Source organism: Triturus cristatus, chromosome 8 (genome assembly GCF_964204655.1).
Source record: "Triturus cristatus chromosome 8, aTriCri1.1, whole genome shotgun sequence".
NCBI lineage: Eukaryota > Metazoa > Chordata > Amphibia > Caudata > Salamandridae > Triturus > Triturus cristatus.
Genome location: NC_140591.1, coordinates 373,656,095 through 373,676,660, shown reverse-complemented (window position 1 = coordinate 373,676,660; position 20,566 = coordinate 373,656,095). Strand labels below are relative to the sequence as shown.

General features: G+C 46.1%; 1 protein-coding gene across 4 annotated transcripts in view; it reads left to right on the top strand.

The window, feature by feature from the left end:
* Positions 1 to 20,566, top strand: part of SUPT20H (SPT20 homolog, SAGA complex component) — a 393,294-nt gene that overhangs the window by 370,162 nt on the left and 2,566 nt on the right. The gene's annotated exons all lie outside the window — the stretch shown is intronic.

Genomic DNA, 20,566 nt, shown 5'->3' with positions numbered 1-20,566 from the left:
GGCTGAACTCCTATTTTGACCTCTGCACCCAGCTACCCCTGTGCCGCTGGTGGTGCAGTGTTGGTAATTACCTGACCCTTGCCCACTGCTGACCTTTGGTCCTGAAGACTGGAACTGTAAGTTGCATACTTACCTGATGAACCCCAAAACTGTTTTCTCCATGGGATAACATTTAACTGTGCTGTGAAAATTTTCTAAGTGTCGATTTTTCAAAGTGAAAAGTATTTTTGATTAAAAATATACTTGCCTCATTACGAAGATCTTCGTCTTAAAATAAAGTATAAACAAAGAATAATTTTCTGAAATTGGTCTGGATCTTCTTCTTGAGGTGTGTGTTCATTATTGGTCCTCATTATACACTCCTCTGTTAGGCCTAAGGCTGCCTGCCCACACTACCACTAATAGAGTACTTTGGGTGTTACATTGAGCCCTGTACACTTTTGTGGAACCCCTGGACTCTGTGCATGGTATTACCACCTAGTGGCAATATCATATACAGAGCCAGTTTTCTACAATTGCTTATTTGCTTTACAACTGCTTACTTTTAGAGAACTTATTCGAGGCATGTGTGGCTGTAGATTCACATGCTTTGCATACTCCTGCCATCTAGTGGTGAGTCTGGATGTGCTCAAGTTGTTTTTCTTCAAAGAAGTCTTTAGAGTTGTATGTTCAAGTGGCTTCTCCTTTTGGTAATAATGCACATGGGCATTGACTCCAGTGTTAGATTGTTTTTTTTCCGCCATCTGGTTCAAACATGTGTGCTTGCGCTCCGAGAACGTTACGGTGCTCTTCTCAGTTCGTGCTGCACTCACCCGTGTCAGTATTGTTACGATTGTGTTAACGCATTTTTGTATCAAGTCGACGCACTTCAACCGTGGACCTCATCCTTCGGGCCTTCTACCTCAGTCTTCGTCAGGTTCTCCAGAGAATACCCGGCTGGTGATGGAACAGACACCCTTCTGTTACTACGCGTAGCACTTCGCGAACTGCGTAGTACCTTGTTCGCACTGTGCAAGATGTCGTTTTCAATGATTGCACAGTGCGGTCAAGCAACCGGCACTGTGCAATCATTGAAAATGGCATCTTGCACAGTGCGAGCTGTAGTTTTCTGCTGCTCGAGTAGATTTTTACTCGAGCTGCAGCTTTCTCAACGCGAACTGGTAGTTTCTCATCGCGAGCGGTCGCGAGCATACGCGACCACTCGCAATGAGAAACCTGACCTCCTCGCGTTGGGAATCTGGCCGGGAGGTTTATTTTCCATGCTCGCGATCGCCAACTTGATGTTGCTGATCGCGAACAAGGAAAAAGTCTCGCGGGGATGTCATTTTGCTTGCTCGCGGTCGCCAACTTGACGTTGAGGACCGCGAGCAAGCAAAAAATGACCGCAGCACTACGCAACACTACGCTACGCGTGTTCGCACTGTGCTACGTGCAGTTCGCGTAGTGCGAAGTAGCGGGAACTTCGCAAACTACGCGAGCGTAGCGTAGTGCTTTGCCCAGGCTTACTTCTACCCCTAGGAAACACTCGGAGACAGTCGAGCACGTCAGCTCGAAATGCAGCAGAGAAGACACTCCTGACATCTTCGGACATGAAGACGTCAAAGACTGTGAAGAACACCCTGGACCATTCATTGCAGAGGAAGAGGTGTTCTTCATTGAGGGCAGTTCCCTTGCAGGCCCCTTGTGATCAGGAAGCCCCTGGTCCACCACTGCCTTCTGGCCATGGTCTGCACCGAATGACTAGTTCGAACGCCCCGCCCTCCGGCTCAGCTTCGAAACACCAACCAAAGATAAGACCTTCGACATTGAGCATCTCGGTGCTGAGCCAACCTGTCACGTCCACCGCTTCGACGCTGAGTGGAACTTTAGCACCGAAACAGAATCAGAAAGACTAAGCCAGCTTCAGAACCTGATTCCGGTAATCCAGTGGAGTCCATCCAAAATGGAGTCTCGACAAAGGCAGACATCCAGCCTCATACAGGAGGTATCCTTGCCAAGCCCTCAGTGCCAATTCCTGCACCATCAAAAAGACCGCTATCTTTGCAGGAGGCTCTTGGTTCTCCAATAGCGTCCAAATAAAGAAAGAAATCAGACAAAGCCACTAGCCTTTTCCCGCTTCCACTACCCTCACCACCTCCACATCACCAGACTCACCTTTTTCACCACAGTCTGTTGGTGATTCTCTAGACATCTCACCTCAGGGGTCCCCAGAATATACTACCGATGGACACGGTGCAGGAGATGATACCTTTTGGAACATCACCATACAACGACCCCTGGAACGCCTATGATATTGATCCTCTAGGGAACACGGACCCAGGTTTATATCCTGCCCGTTGCTCCCCTCCTGATAATTAAACAGCGTGCCAAGAGTTAACAGGTACAGCTCCGCAAGGAACCCCTTGAGGAGAATTTCCTTTTTAATCTACCCATAGGGTCATTCGGTATTTAACCATGCTTAAAGGCATGTGATGATATTTTTTAAAGACTATGTTGAAGCTAGAGTTCTAACACCCAGATTAGATAAAAAATATAATCCCTCTCCATCTGATCCCATATGCATTCAGGGACAAGCACAAAAGGTTGCAGCACATTCCTCAATCATTGGGGTATTTCCAATTTAGTGGGCTTGCTTGCACGCTTTGACCGTGCTAACTGGGATGAAATGGAGGCTCTGCTCCAATATCTCCCAGAGGGAGACAGAAAAAGAGGACAAGAACTTGTCTCCGAAGCTAATATCAAATACCTTTATACGCTGTGTCCTAGACTATGCTGATACTGCAGCGAGAGGCATCAATATTAGCATCTTGCTCCAACACTACATGTGGCTCATAAAGCTTGTACAGGCCTGTATTCCCATTTCATGCCTGTTTGAGGTGTACAATGATACAACATCCATTGTTACCATGATGTACTCTTTTCCAAGGGATGTCGTCTAATTTTTTCAAAAAGTCAGTGCTGTCCTTTATGTAAGAGGGGAGGTTGATCACATATTCCTGCAGGAATAAATCAAGACATCTGGAACTAATTTCTAGCAAGAATCCAACGGAGCTCACTATTTGCCTTCCGGGTGGATTCACTGTGCATTTATGGATTTTAGGCAGTAAATAAAAGGTTGCCATTTTTGCATTCTCTGTGTGAAGATATTTTAATTTTTCCCAATCCAATAGACCTCTCTCAAACCAACCCTTTAGTTTCAGATGATATTCTATTTCCAATTTATTTGTGGGGATTTGTTTTCAAACAAGTGTAGTGCTGTAAGTTGTTCAACTGTCTTTGTGCCTCCATTACATATGTTACTTGGTCCATCAGGACGATGTTTTCCCCTTTGTCAGAGGGCTTGACAATGAATGCAGAATTATTTTTTAACTCATTAATGTCTTTCCAATCCCTGGATGGAACGTTGCTTTTAGTGTGGTCAATCTTCCAATATTTTTTAATATTATTCAAATCTTCGACCACAAGTTCATGAAAAAGATCCAAGCGATTCCCCGGTGGGAGCTGCGGGTAGAATTTGCTTTCAGGTATCAGTCTCCTACGCACATGTTTATTTGTCGTGAAACCCATATTATGAAGTCTCTCAATTGATTGATTTGTTTTGGGTTCCCCTGCTGATGAGTCATCCATGTTATTGATCTGATCCAACTCTTGAATATTTAATAAATCTGGGACATCTGCAATTTGGAATGAAGAACGTCTGCTGGTCTATGTTGTTCCTCACATTCTTGTTGTGTGCCTCATTTTAGGAATTTATGTAATTTTAGTTTTCTTAAATACTTATGAATTTCTATTCTTGTATCTATGAAGTCTGGACGAGGTACTGGGCAGAATGTTAGGCCTAGATTAAGCAGACGCATTTGATTGTTGTTTAATGTTACTGATGAGATATTGATTACCAGGGGTTTTGAGTTTAGATCTATTGTTTTTCCATTTATTTCCAATTCCGGTTCCTTCCTCTTAACCCCTCTTGTTCTGCATCCTCCTTTGGTTGTCCCTGTTGTCCCCTTCCTCCTTGTCTCGTTGTCATTCGGAGTGGTCTTAATCCCTTGTGAAAATCTAATTTCTCCCTTGGTGCTTCATCCGCACTGGATCCTGCATCTGAGCTCACTTCACTTTGCACTGTTCGTGTAATTGGAGTGGATCTATCTTTCGCTCTCAAGCCGTCAAATTTTTGGGCGAATATGTAATCTTGGCCGTACTGGTAATCCAGCCTATCTCTCGTGAATTATCCAGCTTTTCGTTCCATTATTTCCTCGTCATATTTTTGTAGTGACTTCCTTATGTTTCTCCAATTCTTTATTAATTATCTCAATCTTCTCTGACTGTAACTTCATGTTTCTTCTTGCATGCTCAATGAGTGTTTTCATCAATCTCACTGAGCATTCCTCTGTAATTCTGCACCATTCATTGATTAAATCCTCGTCCATATCCTCATAGGTTGGCAATAGCATTATCCTTAGACCCGTTGGTATTCTTTTGCATTCCAAATATTTGGTAAGGGTTGTCATTTCCCACCATTGTTTAGCTTGTGCACGCTCCAAGTCCCTCACAAGTTGAATTGATGTTCTTTTTTCAACATTTTCTGATCCCCTTCCCCGGGCCGTTCTGCAGTCAATTTCCATTTTGCCTGTCTCTCCTCCATCTCTTTAAAGGGGACGTTATATATCCATCCTCCCGATAGGTATAACCTACTGGTGGTCACCAGTAGGTAGTTAGAGTTCGAACCTAGTTTCCAGAGGAAGTGTTTTTTTCATTTGCCAATGCTCACTTCAGCTGCTATCTTGAAACTTTTGGGTGATCCATCAAGCGAGTGGGCAAGAACCAGGGGGTGCTTAAAAGCACATTTTCCCCATGTTATTTCCCATAGGACCTTTAGACACAGCTACAGCCCGAACTGCTGCTACGGAATTACACCAAATTTGGCAGGAAGGTAGATGTTGATCCAAGGAAGTGTCTTTTTGTGATGTGGTGTAAATCCCTTCAATGGTTGCAGAGTTAATTAAAGGTTTTTCAGATTTACAACTGGGGATGCGGAGAATCTATGACCCCCCCCCTCTCCCAGCTCTTGTGCGGAGATATGATTGGCTGCCAACACATCAAACCAGGAAGTGTTGGCAGCCATCTTGTGACTCGGTTGAACAGAGTAACAGGAAAAAGACATTAACGGGGCAGGGTAGAAACACCCTGACCCCCTAGGGAGCGGGTCAGGGTGGGGCTCCCCATGAGGGAGTCCCCCAGCGACCCCGCAGTGGCAAAAAAACATTAAAAAAATATATATTAGGCTGGAGTCACACTAGATCCACGAATCCCGACGGGGGGAAAAAAAGAAAAGAAGTGTGGGCTCCCGCGTTTCGGTAGCAATTAGACCCTGGGTGGGCCAGGTCCCGGGAGCATTTTTTATAGTAATGAGTGGGGTGCCCATGTGGTACGCCCTGGGAACCGCCACCTCCCTGGGGCAAACATATGTTAACTGATGCGGGGGGCCCCGCAGCCCTGAGGACCGCCACCTCCCCGGGGCTATTGATTAAAATTAATGCAGGAGAGGCCCGCTAGCTCCGCAGCCCCAGGGACAGCCACCTCCCCAGGGCAATCACTAATAGAAATGCAGAGGCCCCCCCCGCAGGCCCCGGGAACACCACCTCACCAGGGCTCAAATCATATATATGCAGTGGGCTCTGTTGCGGACCACCACTTCCAGATTTGAACAAAGGAGGGTGGGGCCGAGTCCCCCCACCTCCCCTCAGAGCCCTAGATAGCCCTGAGGACTGCCACTCCCCCATGGCCGGCTCCAGCAATGTCCCGGGGTGTCCACCCCTGGGACATTGCAGTTCCAAGCCATAGCAAACAGTGCTCCGCTTTGAGAAAGCAAGAGCATTTTGCTCTTGCTTGTTCAAAGCAGAGCACAATTTGCTTTTACACACAGGGAGCTGCATGTTAGCAGGATGCGGGGAGCCGGCATGGGCTGCTGGGGCCTTCAGGCTCCCTCCGCGGTCCCCATCAAAGGCAGGGGGTGCCCTGTGTGGGACTGTTTTGAGAGGCGAGCCTAAAGAACCCAGGACAAATCTACGTCCAGAACTTTTGACAGCCTAGAGCCCACTTTGCACGGCCCTACTCTGGGTTCGAACTTTGAGGCAACCTCCCACTGACTTATAAAACATTAGTGTACTGTGAGGACCTTAATGTGAGTCCCCGTACTACCGTTTAGGAAAGGAGTAGGACTATCCTTTGCCTGTAGAATTGCACAGTTCTATGTTTGTAAATTGTACAGTTGCTTATCTTGAGAAATGTACAGATGTAAGTTTAATGTAATTATGGTTTATATGTCTTGAGTATTTATTTCTCCTTGTACATAATTTACACACCATTGTAAGTAACAGGCTAGTTTTCTAGCAAGTCCTGCACAGGGACAACATGTCTTGGTGAAAACAAAAAATAAGTTTGATGTGCATTCAATTGCAACCCAGGGACAAATAAAAAATCCAACTGGTGTAAAATAAGATAGGTATCAATGGTGTCAGAGGTATTATGTTTTGAATATACCTGTGTGGGACCAGGGGAATGGGGTCCCCGGGGCCAAAATTGGGTGGGGAAGGGGGCTGCATGACCCGCCCTCCCATTATTTAAAAAAAAAAAATGTAAAAAGGCCGGGTTTCTCGAAGGTGGGGTCCCTGTGGCAGAATTCGGCCTGAGAGGGGGGACGAATATATAAATTATATATATTTTTATATATTAAATTTTAAATATATATATATATATGTTTATTTCAATTATATATATTTTATAAATTATATATAAATATTTTTTTTTAAAGGCCAAGCCCCCTGCGGAGTGGGGGCTGTGCGACCCCCTTCACCCATTAAAAAAAGGCCTGGTCCTCGGGGCTAAAAAGGGCCCAAGGAAGGGAGGCCACTCAGCCCCCCTCCCTTGAAGAAGAAAAAAAACTAAAGTCGCCGGCAGCTACGCCCACTTCACCACCACTCTGCAAACGCGCCTCCTGGTGAAGTGGTGGCTGGGGAATGAAGTCCCCTTGGATGCTGAGGGTCCTTGGGATCCAGGAACCCCTCCTGTTATCACCTGTAAGTCCCACACTGCAGGATTGCTAAGAGGTCTTCGGAGGCCATGCCCCCTTTTCCCACCACTTTGCAAACGTGGCTCCTTGTGCACTACTGTTTGGGGGTGGAGTCCACTTAATCCTGAGGGACCATGGGGGCAAGAAGCCCTCCTGGTACCTCCTGTAAGTCTTACACAGCTGAATTCCTGACAGCTAGTCGGAGGCCCCGCCCTCTTTCTCCACCAATCTGCAAACGCGACTACTACTTTAAAAAATATAGAAATTCACTGGAAGAAACCAAAGGGTACAGGGACGTTATAATTAGGCTCAGGTTTCACTCGTACAAAACCAGTGAAATCCAGCAGTTATGGTTAGCTGAGCTTACTATATCTCGCATCCCCCGCAATGTACTGCTTATGACCTCACATATATATCTCATGACATGGTCAGGCACATTACTGATGACATAATCCACAGAATCACTCACACCCCCATATAACCTTTCATACACCCACTCAATCATTCACAAACCCATACCAGCACTTACACATCCACTCACTGATTCATAGATCTTCACACATATCCACTCACTCACCCATACAACCACTCAGTTAGTAATACAGCCACCAATATAACCGCTCATACAGCCAGTCAGTCACCCTTAGAGCTACTCTCACACCTAGTCATTCTACCATACAGGCAATCACACAGCCACTTGCCCATACAGATACACACACACACATACTTACTCATACAGATACTAACACATACTCACTCACTAATAGTCACTGACACAAACACACACCCATCCATACAGCCACTCACGCTCACTAACCCATAGTCAGTCATATACCCTGTCACTCACCTATACTGACTTTCGCATACCCACTCACCAATGACACATCCACTTACTCACCCACCCAGCCATACACACTCACACTGACCCATACAGCCCCTCCTATATACATTCACTAACCCATACGGCCACTGACTCACTCACACACCCCCTCACCCACACATACAGAAACTCAGACAACCAATCAATCACCCATGTAGCCACTCCAACACCCTTACAGCCACTTCGACATCAACTGACAACAAGCATTCACACAACCAGTCACTCACTCCTACATACCCTGAGACACCTAATCACTCACTTATACAGTCAGTCACATACCCACAGAATCATTCATATAGGCACTCATAAACCCACTGATTAACCAGTACACCTTGGTGTATATATATATATTTAGCACACAAACTTTTTAAAAACACTTAGTCACTGGATGATGTCATCAGTGATGTAATTTGAGATGATATCGTTGATGACACTGACCATGTAATGTGAGGTTCTAAGCATTGTGAGTTATAGTTAGATCAGCTAACTATAACTTCTGAATTTTACTGATTTTGTACAAGCAAAACCTAAGCCTAATTATAACATCCCTATAAACCTTTGGTTTTTTCAGTGAATATATATCTCCAAGGCTGTGTTTGTTGACAGAATCTGTGTAGTGCATGTGTGAAAAGACTTTTGAGGGCTCATCTGTACTGTGCGGTTTATGCTTTTGGTAGCTGAAAACAATTTTGGCTGAGCTATAAGTCACTCCTAATTTATCTAGCTAATACCACATTCAAAGGCTACCGTTATGAGACTAGAAAGCTGTGCTTGACCTACAGGTATGTGAACAACACACAGCCTTCTCACAGATCCATTCCTGCAGCACGTTAGGCCCCACAGCACTAGGGGAAACAGCAGGCTGTGCGGGGGGGGGGTTCTGTTGAGTGTGTTAATTATGCTTATTTATTGTTCGATTGACAGCACCAGTGGCCCCCACTTAAAGAGGTTTCAGGAAAGAAAAGAAAAAAAGAACAATAATCACATCACAAGATAGAGTCATGACTAATAATGCATCCTTGAGAGAAAGATTTTGTAGAGAGCTGGAGAGGGGAGCTGAAGTGATGTAGGGCGAGGATGTGGCGTTACTACCAGAGCTGCTGACTTTGAAACTGGGGAACCTGGTTCAAGTCTTGGCATAGGCTCACCATTCTATGATTCTGGGCAAATCACTTAATCTCTCCATGCCCAGTGGTTGAAGTGGGCAGGATCAGCAGGGCAGGGTGTGCCCCTACATCTTTAATTCAATAGTTTCCATTCCCCTACTTTTTAGGTCTCGCTGAGCCAGCGCATGCGCTGCTGTGCAAGACATTTAGTAAGTGGCTTTTCAAAGTGCTACCACAATCTTTTCCTGGCCTCAAGCTTGCGTTCACGAGCGCGTGCACGCGCGCAGCCGCCATGTGGCTTTAATGGCTCATTAAGCCTTGCTCTCCCAAGCGCCTCGCTCTGCCCCTCCCCCACCACAGAGCGCATCCCTGCCATCGCTTTCACGGCCGCGTTACTTTCACGGCCGCGCGGCCAATGCTTGTTCACTGGAGATGTTTGCTCTGCTGCAACAAAAGGGAGCCTGAATGAACACTAGATTTAATGTATCTTATCTACTTCAAACACGGGCCCTTCTTTTCATCACGCTTCAATGTGGCATTTTGCAGAGGCAAGTGATATAACTAAAACAATACAGAGATGGAAAATGAATTAAAAAATGTTTTTGAAGTTTTATAACCTCACACGTTACGCTTGTGCGTAGCGCTGCTCTGCACTGCACATGCGCAAAACCCGTTCCTTGCTCAAGACTTTTTTTGTAATTGTCCAGAGTCAGTTGTGGTGGCTCACACTACATGTTTATCTGCATAGTGATCATGCTGCACACCACCAGAGTGACTGCTTCCTGTGTGTATGTGCTGATGATGGCTCCTGCACCCTCTCATTGGAGGTTTGAAGACCTGAACCCCAGCGTTCTAACTTCTTCCGGGACACACGCGCCCTTGTACCCCCATCCCTCTCTCGTTCACTCTCTCTTTCCCTCCATAACAAATCTTCCCTTCTCATTCGCTCTCTCTCTCTCTCTTTGTCTCGCGCTCTCTCTCCATTTCTCCCCCTCCCATTCTACTGCCTCTGTTCTCAACTTTCTGTCTCCCACTCTGCCTCGGCCCGTTGCCCTCACCTCTCTCTAAGCCTCAGCCTCTTTCTTCTCTCCTTCTCCCTTTTTTACTTCCAGCTGGTTGCTCCCTCTTCTTTCCTGTATTTTCTCTCTGCCTGTCGTGCCTTTTCTACCCATCTCCACCTTTCTTTTACCATTTCTCTATCTCATCCTTTCTTTATGCTTCCTGCTCCTCTTTCCCTCTGTCTTCTCTATATCTTGCCTCTACCTTCTCCCTCCCTGTCCCCAATTCAAAATGTCTTTCTCTGCCCCCGTGTCTGCCGGGCCTGACAAAGGAGCCTATCATCGTACAAACCTTTGGGCCTCTTAAAGCTGCAAATAATAAGTACACTATTTAATATATTTATAATAACCCTGCGGAGATACATCGCTGTATTGTAGCGCTGTTCTGCACTGCACATGCGCAAAACACGTTCCTTGCACAGATCATCACGAGACTTTTTTTTGTAATTGTCCAGAGTCAGTTGTGGTGGCTCACACTACATGTTTATCTGCATAGCGATCACGCTGCACACTACCATAGAGTGACTGCTTCCTATGTGTATGTGCTAATGATGGCTCCCGCACCCTCTCATTGCCTCAGCCTCTTTCTTCTCCCTTTTTTACTTCCACCTGGTTTCTCCCTCTTCTTTCCTGTATTCTCTCTCTGCCTGTTGTGCCTTTTCCACCCATCTCCACCTTTCCTTTACCATTTCTCTATCTCATCCTTTCTTTATGCTTCCCTGCTCCTCTTTCCCTCTGTCTTCTCTCTATCTTGCCTCTTCCACCTCGCTCCCTGTCCCCAATTCAAAATGTCTTTCTCTGCCTCCGTGTCTGCCGGGCCTGACAAAGGAGCCTATCACCTCCCAAACCTTTGGGCCTCTTGAAGCTGCAAATAATAAGTACACTATTTAATATATTTATAATGACCCTGTGGAGATACATCGCTGTATTGTAAACAAGCATTGGCATAGTCAATAGGTCTCGCCTTTGGGACCTTATAAGTATTTAATTCTGCAGCACAATATCCTTGGTGCAACATCAACTGTTGCATGGCTAAACACTTAGAATGTCCCAAAGGCGAGACCTATTGGCTATGCCAATGCTTGTTTATTTTAAACACTCGTCCCAGGACGGCTGAAATAGCTAGGGTCTACAGATAAGGCTAGGCGTCCGTGTTCTGGAGGGCAGAGAATGAAAAGGACTCTTTCTTTTCCTTCTTCCCAGAGAAGACGAGGATAGTGTGCACTTCTGCTCTGCCGCTGACAGCTGCACCCCTAACCCCCCTCTCCTTGTGTCGAGCTCCTCCTCACTTACTGAAAACGGAGACTTCAAGAACAGGATTCTCACCCTCTCTTTTCTCCTTTCGTTTATTTGTTCCCCTGTGGAATGGATCCAAAAAAGAAAAAAACTTTTGGTGGAAATATTGTCTTTTTGTAAAAATGTTGTATTCCAAAGTGCAGCCTTGGGACAAAGAGAAATAAAAGATAAAAAATATGATAAATGAATAACTAAATTAAGCAAGCGAGAGTGGTCGCCAAGTGGCCAGATTGGTTTTCTTTACACCCAAACATTTCGCCATTTTACAGAGTTTGTCAGTGAAGCGCTACTTATGTTTTCTTGTCTTTCTTTGAACAACTTGGTTTTCCTCGGGTGGGGAAGTGCACCGATCCTGGAGGTACTGCAATACCCTTTAATGTGTGGATTGGAAAACAAAATGCGTACCGCGACTCTGTGTTCAGGGATGTGGTCTTTTTAAATCATACTGGTCATGTTTTGTAAGGATATCAGCGATGGACATTGAAATGGGTCCCTTCTGATCCCTGTAGTCATGTCCTTAACTTTTCAGTCAAAAGCGCTCACTAATTTCTGAATAGTGAGTGTGAAAGCGTTAAGGTAACCATGTTGTTCTTTCTTATATTTCATATGCTTTACCTAATGTTGCATTCTCTATGAGTGTTTGTTTTTTCCAGGGTGTACATTTTTTTTTTTTAGGCAGCATATTACTCGTATAGTGCATAATTTGAATTGAGTTGCATCCAGTTGTTTATAGCGGGCACAATTGGGTTGTAGTTGAAGGCAAGCAAGTTTGTCTCAGTGGGGCACTATGCTGTACAGTGGGGGAGAGAATGTGGCATTATGGTCAGAGCTGCCAAACTTGGAATTGGGGAACCAGGTTCAGCCTTCATGACCAGACCACTATCCTGAGTGAGCACATTCCCATGCTAGACCTTGAAGGCCCCTCTAGACCTTAGAAGCCCTGGTGTTTTAGCACCAGCAGATGGACACTATCAGTGGCAAGTGTGGGTTGACCTTGAAGGCCTATCCCCCACAGTACATACTGAAGTTCACCTCCAGACAAATCTATGAAGCAGCACACCCTGTAGCAACAGTGTCTCTGTCACTGAGGTCACAGAACCCTTGAGAAGGGCCAGGTCTAGGGCGGTGCAAACTGTGTGACCACACCGGGCGCTGACTTTCGGGTGGGGGAGTTGTATTTGCAAGTATATTATGGTTTTAAAGTAGTAGGTCAGTGGGTTACTGCTTTTGCCATTTTTGTTACTTGCAGTTTCCTAACCTAGAACAGTGAGCTATTAGCTGTCTGCAAACTGCATGGTATAAATTAGAATGTTATGCCCCCCCCCCCTCTTTAATTATCCTAATGTTGCAAAAAGTGTTCATTGGGATAGGAATAAACTGATTATTAAGGAGAACCCCCAACCGTGGTATTACGTTTTAAATTCTGACTTTGTGCTTCTCCAGACCAATCACTGTTAAACTATACTGCCTACTAGTATGGTTGTCACGTGACTCCTACACCTTGTAGTCCTTTGTCTTATGTAAAATTTCCTATACTGTGATTTACACACGTATGATAGATTGTCTGTGTGATGTAAAGTGCTCTGTCACCCTACACTAGTATAAGTAGCACTGTAAATCAAATTAAATGCATCTGAGAGAGTATGTATGGTTATGGAGACTTGAGGGGCACTGTTAAAGGGTGCTAGTGAGGGAATCCGTGGCAGAGGTGGTTATTGGAGGGCACCAACAGCGCTAAAGTCAGCCCTGCCCTTGTGGCCAGTCCACCTCACCTATTGGTACCTCCGTTAGCCTTGTTTCAGCAGTAGTAGCTGCAACTCGCTTTGTGATCGGTAATGCAGGATGTGCACGCACACCAAACTAAGTTCTCAAACTTCACAGTCTCTCTGCTTCATGCACAAGCACTTTTAACATGTGCTGCCTGCTTTGGTGCCACTGGAATTATGCAGCAAAGGAGGACAATTATACAGCAAACAAGACTGCAGCGTAATGCTGTATATTTTCTGCTACTTGAATTTTTTTGACATTTTTACACATACTAACAGTCTATGCAAAGATTTTGCCTTATTGGTACCAGTGTATCATACCAATGCAGAAAGGTGACCAGTCAACCTTTGCAAAGGGCCGTCCACTTTGCAGCAACACAAGTTAAATTTTTAGTAACTTTTGATCCGTTTGAGCTACAATGTATTAGTTAAAATTGTCTGATTATGTAGCAGATGATGCATTATGTGGCAGAGCCATAATTATATAGAAAACATTTGCAAACTAGGATATGTTGCCATTCACTTTTGAACCGGTCTTGTGGAAAAAGGGAGGAGAAGTGCTGATGACAGAGACACCATGGCTCAGAGACAATAGCTTGTGCTTCCACTTTTAAGCGTATTTGGGACATTCTGTGATTGGAAATATATCCAACTTTGTGAGTGTATTTTAATGTCAACAATTCATATTAAGCCTTAAATAATCATGTGTATCCATTGGTTGAGTTAAAACTGGTCAGTGAAATGCCAAAGGAATACTAAAAATTAGGATGCTTTGCGCATTCTGGCCACACCTCTGACTCTGCCCATTTATTGAATCCTCGGGTTATTCCTGCCCTCTGATTCTCCACCCACAGTTCCACTACTTTTTTTCTCCACTTCGACCACTGTCGGTGCCTAAAAAGTTATTAATATTTCTGGAGTTTATATGAGCTTTGACATCTGCGTTTGGTGGTAGTGGCCCTTTACCGTGTGATAGCATTCGAAATAAAGTTTTAAAAAAGCTGTATGTTGCAGACATCGGTAGTGCTGCATCTCAGAGCTTGTTTTAGGGCACGCAACGATGGTAATGGAGGGCAGTAACATGGAGTAGAGGTGAGTGCCTGAGGAAAGTAATATGAGGTAGGGGGGTGGAAAAGTAGGAGAATACGCAATAGTTCACGGATCACAACTTGAAAATATGCAGCTAGCGGACACTAACTAGGATGAATCTATCTGTGCTTGGTTCATGCTTTCACACAAATCAAAGGATGCGACGTATAGCCCTGCTGGCCAATTAAAAAGCAGCAAAGAGTCACTATAAAGCCAAGGAATGGTTATAAATGGTGGACTCCAATCCCTTTACTGTAAACAATATCTCTCTTATACTTTTAGTGCCTCCTTAAAGTCAAAGTCCAACTCTGATATCTTAGTTCACTTTAAACATGAGGACCCTCAATACATTTGCATGATTGTCATGCTGACTGGGCAATAAATTCAGAGGGATACTTATACAGTCAAAAGTAATCGCAACACAGTTTCTCAAAACATGCAGAGTACCTTGTGCCCAACAGTCTGCAGAATCAGTTTGTATAAACGTAACCTCTTTTTTCTGCTTGAATCGCAAAAACTCACAGAAGCCATCCTTTTTTCCATTTGCCACATAATACTGTTGGGTTAGTTCTTTATCCGTCTTGTGTGGCATAAGAGTAGAGGCTGGTTATGTTTACCAAAACAAACCTATTCTCATGGCTAAATTTACTTGATCTATTTTTCTTGTACATATTACCTGTAATACACCTGCTAATCTGTTAGTAATATTTTTATATTAGTCTTACCTAAATTTTTTCCATGCCTTTATTTGTTTACTTACATCGACCTTGTAAAGCGCTCTGATACCCATAAGGGTCTTGTTCGCGCTAAACAAAACTTTCAAATAAATAAATAATAAACCCCCACAGCCATACCCACTCGTCATTATTACTCTGCACATCGCACAGATACAAAATAGTTTCCACATTTGCCTTTGCCCTCTCACTACATACCGAGTCTAGAGAACTAACATGTTGAGGTTTTACAGGATAGAGCTTGAAATGTGAACTTTTAGTCTTTATTATACAGATATTTCTGCTTTCATGCTTCTGACCATCTGCTGCTTGTTAGTAGGTAACCCATGCTAATTACAGTCAAACAAGTTTGCCCAAAATCTAAGGACATGCAACCATAAAAAAGTGCAGTATGTCCATCAGCACAGAAACATGCTTTGTTGTTTTCTTTTACAGAAAAATAAGAAAAAAACACTATATGTCTGATAGGACAACAACTCTCAGAAAACATTACGGCCCATATGTAGTATGCACTTGTCCTTGTTTCATGCAAGTGTTCGCAAGGCAACGCAAGTGCTTAGGTGACATTTACATAGCCACAAAAAACAATATGCGTGGCCTTGCGTCACTCTCACCTGCAAAGAAATGCAACGCAGCGCCTTGAATTACCCTGCATCGGGGTGGCGTTACGTGGGTGGAGCATGGGCGTTTCCCTGCATCCACCCATTTATGTTGATGCATATCCAGATTTAATAAAGTCAGTAAACTTAAGTTTGCACAAACCAGACCTTTATTTCTCCTCGTTACTTCCTCCATGGATGTGTGCTGCATTCGGGCACACACGCAAAGAGGAATGCGCCTCAAAGGATTGATTTTCCGCAGGAATGTATTCCTTCTTGCCCAAAAAAGTAGGCACTCTGGTAAAATGTCGCAAGGATGTTTGCGTTGCTGCTAGGCAGCCACAAAAGTGCTGACACAGGGATAGCGCTGAACAGAACCATATCTTGGTAAATATGGTGCAGTTCATCTCTCTCCTTTTGCGTGAAAGATTAGTAAATCTGGATTTAAGTATTGGTGCACAGTATTCCAGGGCTAGAGATAGTGAGACCAACAGGAAGATATCTGTTGGCCTATATTGTGCATTATAGTCCAAGCAAAATTTGGTCTGCGTACCAAAGAGAATTTGGCATGACCTCCGCTAATCCACAGCATACTTTAACGATGGGAACCCTATAAAGTACAGTGAAATGAAGGGGCCTTAAAAGAGAAAGGTGGCAATTCCTTGGATATGCCATATAGCCCTTTTCATGTCGGACAAGGTCAGGTTCCTAAAGCCATTATGTTAAAAGCACTACTTATGTTTGCTAGAATCTGAATATCTAATAGAGACATCTAGACACAGATTTTGTACCTTTGAATTCCAGGCATCAGGCTGGATCCGGAAGATTTTTTTTATAGCAATACCCCTGCGTGCTGTTAGATGGCGTTGTCGACTCTGCGTGACATCTGCATCATCAATATAACAGCCAGTCCGCATGCGCCGACATCAGTTCTTTTCTTTCTGCACCAGCCACCCAGTGCAGATCTGCCGAAGAGAGCTACCCCCTGTCATTATTTGAAATACTTTTTTTCGACTCCTTGAGGTGTGTTAGGGTTGTCTAGCAAGAAGACCTAGAGCTTCAAGCCATGCGACGCCTGTCACCATGCCATGTCAGTCACGGACCCCCATCTTGTATGTCTCTGGTGCCTGGTGTGCGACCCCGACGCAAACCGGTCCCTAAAGCTAATATTGGCCCAGTGTTCGGCACCGGGGAGGTCGGCTTGTCAGTATCGTTCCTGGTCGAGAGTAAAGTCTAAGCACCGCACCAGAGGGTCCAAGTCTTCTTCCTCGAAGTTGTCGCTGTCCGGTAGGAGGCACCACAAGAAGTCAAAGCGTGCTTCAACTTCGCCCGTCCGTCACATGACAAGACAGAGGAACCTCGGTTTTTGAGGCCCTGCTCCACTGAGTGGGTGCCTGGGTCAGCTCTGTTTCCCCCTCCCTTTCGTGGAGCGACCCCCACCCAACTAAAATAATATTATGATGCCATGTGCACTGTATTTGGGTGGCCTGACCCTGCCAGCGTGCCTTCAGGCTCAGATGAAGGAGTCCCTGTGGTTTTTTTTATCCTACGGCTCCGGCCCCACGGCCTCCTACCAGCACCAGTCGCACCTCACTGACCTTCCTCTGCGCCGCATCCAACGCCAATGTTCTTGGCATCACCAGCAGCACCTCCCAAATCATCATTGTGGATGACACGGAGCCAGTCGGGCATCCACTGATGCTTAGACCGGTGCCGACGGAGCCGTACGGCTTCATGCCATTCAACCTGCCCTATTCTGAAGGGTTAGGAATGGATGAGGAGGATTGGTAGGGGGGAGCAGGATCCCTTGGAAATCCTGCAACCTCAAGATATGAACTGCGGTGGCAGTCAACATTAACGTCTTCACAGAGGTTCTACAGCCTGGTGTCTCCACCTCATAACCCTTGATGCCTTTTCAACAAGGCCTTAATGGACATTCTTCTGGGCACCTGGTCCAAGCCCAGCACTGTGAACAGAATGATTGCCTGCCACCATCGCCCTAAACCAGGTGACCCAGCTTTCCTCACGACCCACCCCACTAAGCTTGGTGGTCCAGTTTCCACTTCCCGTGGTGCGTTCCCTTCCGCACCATGGACAGGGAATCCAAAAGACTGGAAAGCTTCAGGAAGAAAATGTTCTCTTCCGCAACTCGAGCATTGCCGTTGGTGAACACTACAAGCCTTGTGAGCAGTTATTTCCATTCGATCTGGGAAAAAGTTGCACAGGTACTGCCCGGAGTCTCGGAGGAGGACTGGATTCTGCTCTACCAAGCTATTTCAGATGGGAGAGATGCAGCGAAGTTCACCATCCGCTGTGGCTTGGACACCACAGACTCACTAGGCAGAGCGGGTTCCTCGACAGTGGCCGTACGGCACCAAAGCAAAACCAAAGGGGATGATGGACGGAGTGTAGAACATTGCAAGCCCTCACCCCCAGTCAACTGATCTGGGTTACGGGGCCAAGCTTGTCTGAGGACATCTGGATTTTCAGGGGATGTCCAGGCACATCTTATGGACATGCCCTTTGATGGCTCACGTCTCTTTGGAGACCAAGCAGATGTAGCAAATGAACATTTAAAGGACTCACAGGCTTTGGCCAAGTCCTTAGGCCTTACCACAATGTCCTGGCCTGTTTCTGCTTCTTGCTCCTTTCATGAGGCTGCCAACCCTACTCTCCAACCAGAGAGTCCTGCAAGTTCAGTAACCTCTGTGGGCTGTGGATGTGGTTCACCCCGACCCCAAGGTTCGGGCGGCCAGAAGTCGAGCCAAGCCATGATCCCCCTCCTCCACCACAAAACCTTTCTAATCCGACCCCCCTGGATCATACACGTCCAGATGGTGGTAGGATACACCATCACCTCCACCACCGATTAGCCATCACCTTGGACAGGTGGATGTTGCAAATAGTCTGAAGAGGCTACTCCCTCCCATTCAAGACTACCCCTCCATCCATGCCTCCAGCTTACGATCGGCTGACGGAGGATCACCTTGCTCTACTCCGCAAAGAAGTCAAGACTCTTGGCCAAGAGAGCTATAGAGAGGGTTCCAGGGCCAGAAACAGGCTGAGGTTGTTATTCCTGCTATTTTCTGGTTCCAAAGAAGGACAGAGGCCTTCGTCCTATCCTCGACTTCAAAGCACTCAACTACTTCCTTAAGAAGGTGAAGTTCAAGATGCTCAGTCTTGCTCAAGTCCTGTCTCCCCTGAACTCAGGATACTGGATAGTCGCATTGGACTTGCAGGACACCTATTGCCATATGCCCATAGTTGCTACCTGCGGTTTGTGGTGGGCCACAAGCACTTTGTTTGCCATGGTCCCCTTTGGCCTCACCAGTGCCCCTCAGGTGTTCACAAAGGTGATGGTGGTGGTCACAGCCCATCTGCGAAGATCAGGGGTTCCAGTCTTCCCCTATCTCAACGACTGGTTGCTGAATGCGGGCTCATCCCAAGCAGTCATCTCCTACCTCCAGACTACGGAAAACCTCCTGCACTCTCGGGGTTTACTATCTAAGTGCAGAAGTCACACCTGACTCCTGCTCAGACGCTCCCTTTCATCGGAGCAATTCTGGACACACTGCAGTTTTGGGCTCATCCTCCCAAGTGGCAAGTCCGGGATATTCAAGCTATGATACAGATGTTTCAGCCTCTATCCTGGGTTTCTGTGAGAAGGACTCTGAGACGTTTGGGCCTCATGCATCCTGCTAGTGGACCATGCCACATGCGGGCCCTGCAGTGGGACCTGAAGTTTCAATGGGCACAGCATCAGGGAAATCTCACTGACCTGGTTCAGATATCAGAGGGCACTGTGAAAGACCTACAGTGGTGGCTAACAAACCCCGATTGGGTCAGAGGCAGACCCTCTCCCTTCCCCACCCAGATCTCAAAGTAGTGATGGATGCGTCTCTTCTGGGAAGGGGCAGCCATCTGGGGAGGTGGAGATCAGAGGACTCCACATCATCCTGTTGGAGGTTCAAGCAATCCGATTGGCACTGAAAGAGTTTTTACCATCCATCAAGGGAAGGCTAGTTCAGGTGTTCACGGACAACACTACTGCCATGTGGTACAGCAACAAACAGAGCGGTGTGGGCGTGGACCCTCTGTCAAGAGGCCCTGCATCTCTGGACCTGGCTAGAACAACAGGGCATTACCCTGGTGGTTCAACATCTGGCCGGTTCTCTGAACACCAAAGCGTACGAACTCAGCTGACGCTGCGTTACGGATCACGAGTGGCATCTGCATCCAGAGGTGGTGCAAAGACTCTTTCAGCGGTGGGGAGAGCCTTGGTTAGATCTGTTCGCCTCTGAAAAGAATGCACAATGTCAGCAGTTTGCATGTTGGAGTATCCAAGGCGGCTCTTGTTCGGTGACGCTTTTCAGCACGAGTGGAGCTCAGGCCGCCTGTACGCCTTTCCGCCCTTACCATTACTGCCCAGAGTGCTCAAGAAGATCAGGAGCGACCGAGCACAAGTCGTTCTTGTGGCTCCGTACTGGGCATGGAGAGTCTGGTATCCCAAGCTTCTAGCAATGAGCATCAATCTTTCGATCAGGCTGCCCCTTCGGGAGGATATTCTCTCACAGCAGCAGGGGAGGGTTCTCCACCCGTACCTGTCCACTATCCTTGCGTGGAGATTGAGTAGTGAAAGTTCACAGCTTTTGACCTTCCTGCTGAAATCCGCGAAGTTATCTTGGCTGCCAGGCGTCCCTTCACGAAGTCGGAATATGCCTGCTTAGTGAAACAAATGTTGTAAATATTGTACAGAAAGGTCGATTAACCTCTTATCTGCCTCTCCTTCAGATGTTCTCCTGTTTATTCTTGCTTTGGGCCATCAGGGCTCTTCTCTGGGCACTCTAAAGGGCTACCTTTCAGCCCTATTTACCTTTCTTCGGCTGCCAGACCAGCCTTCAATTTTTAAATCCCCTCTTGTGCTGATATTGTTGAAGGGGTTAACCCATTTGTTTCCCCCTTTTATTAT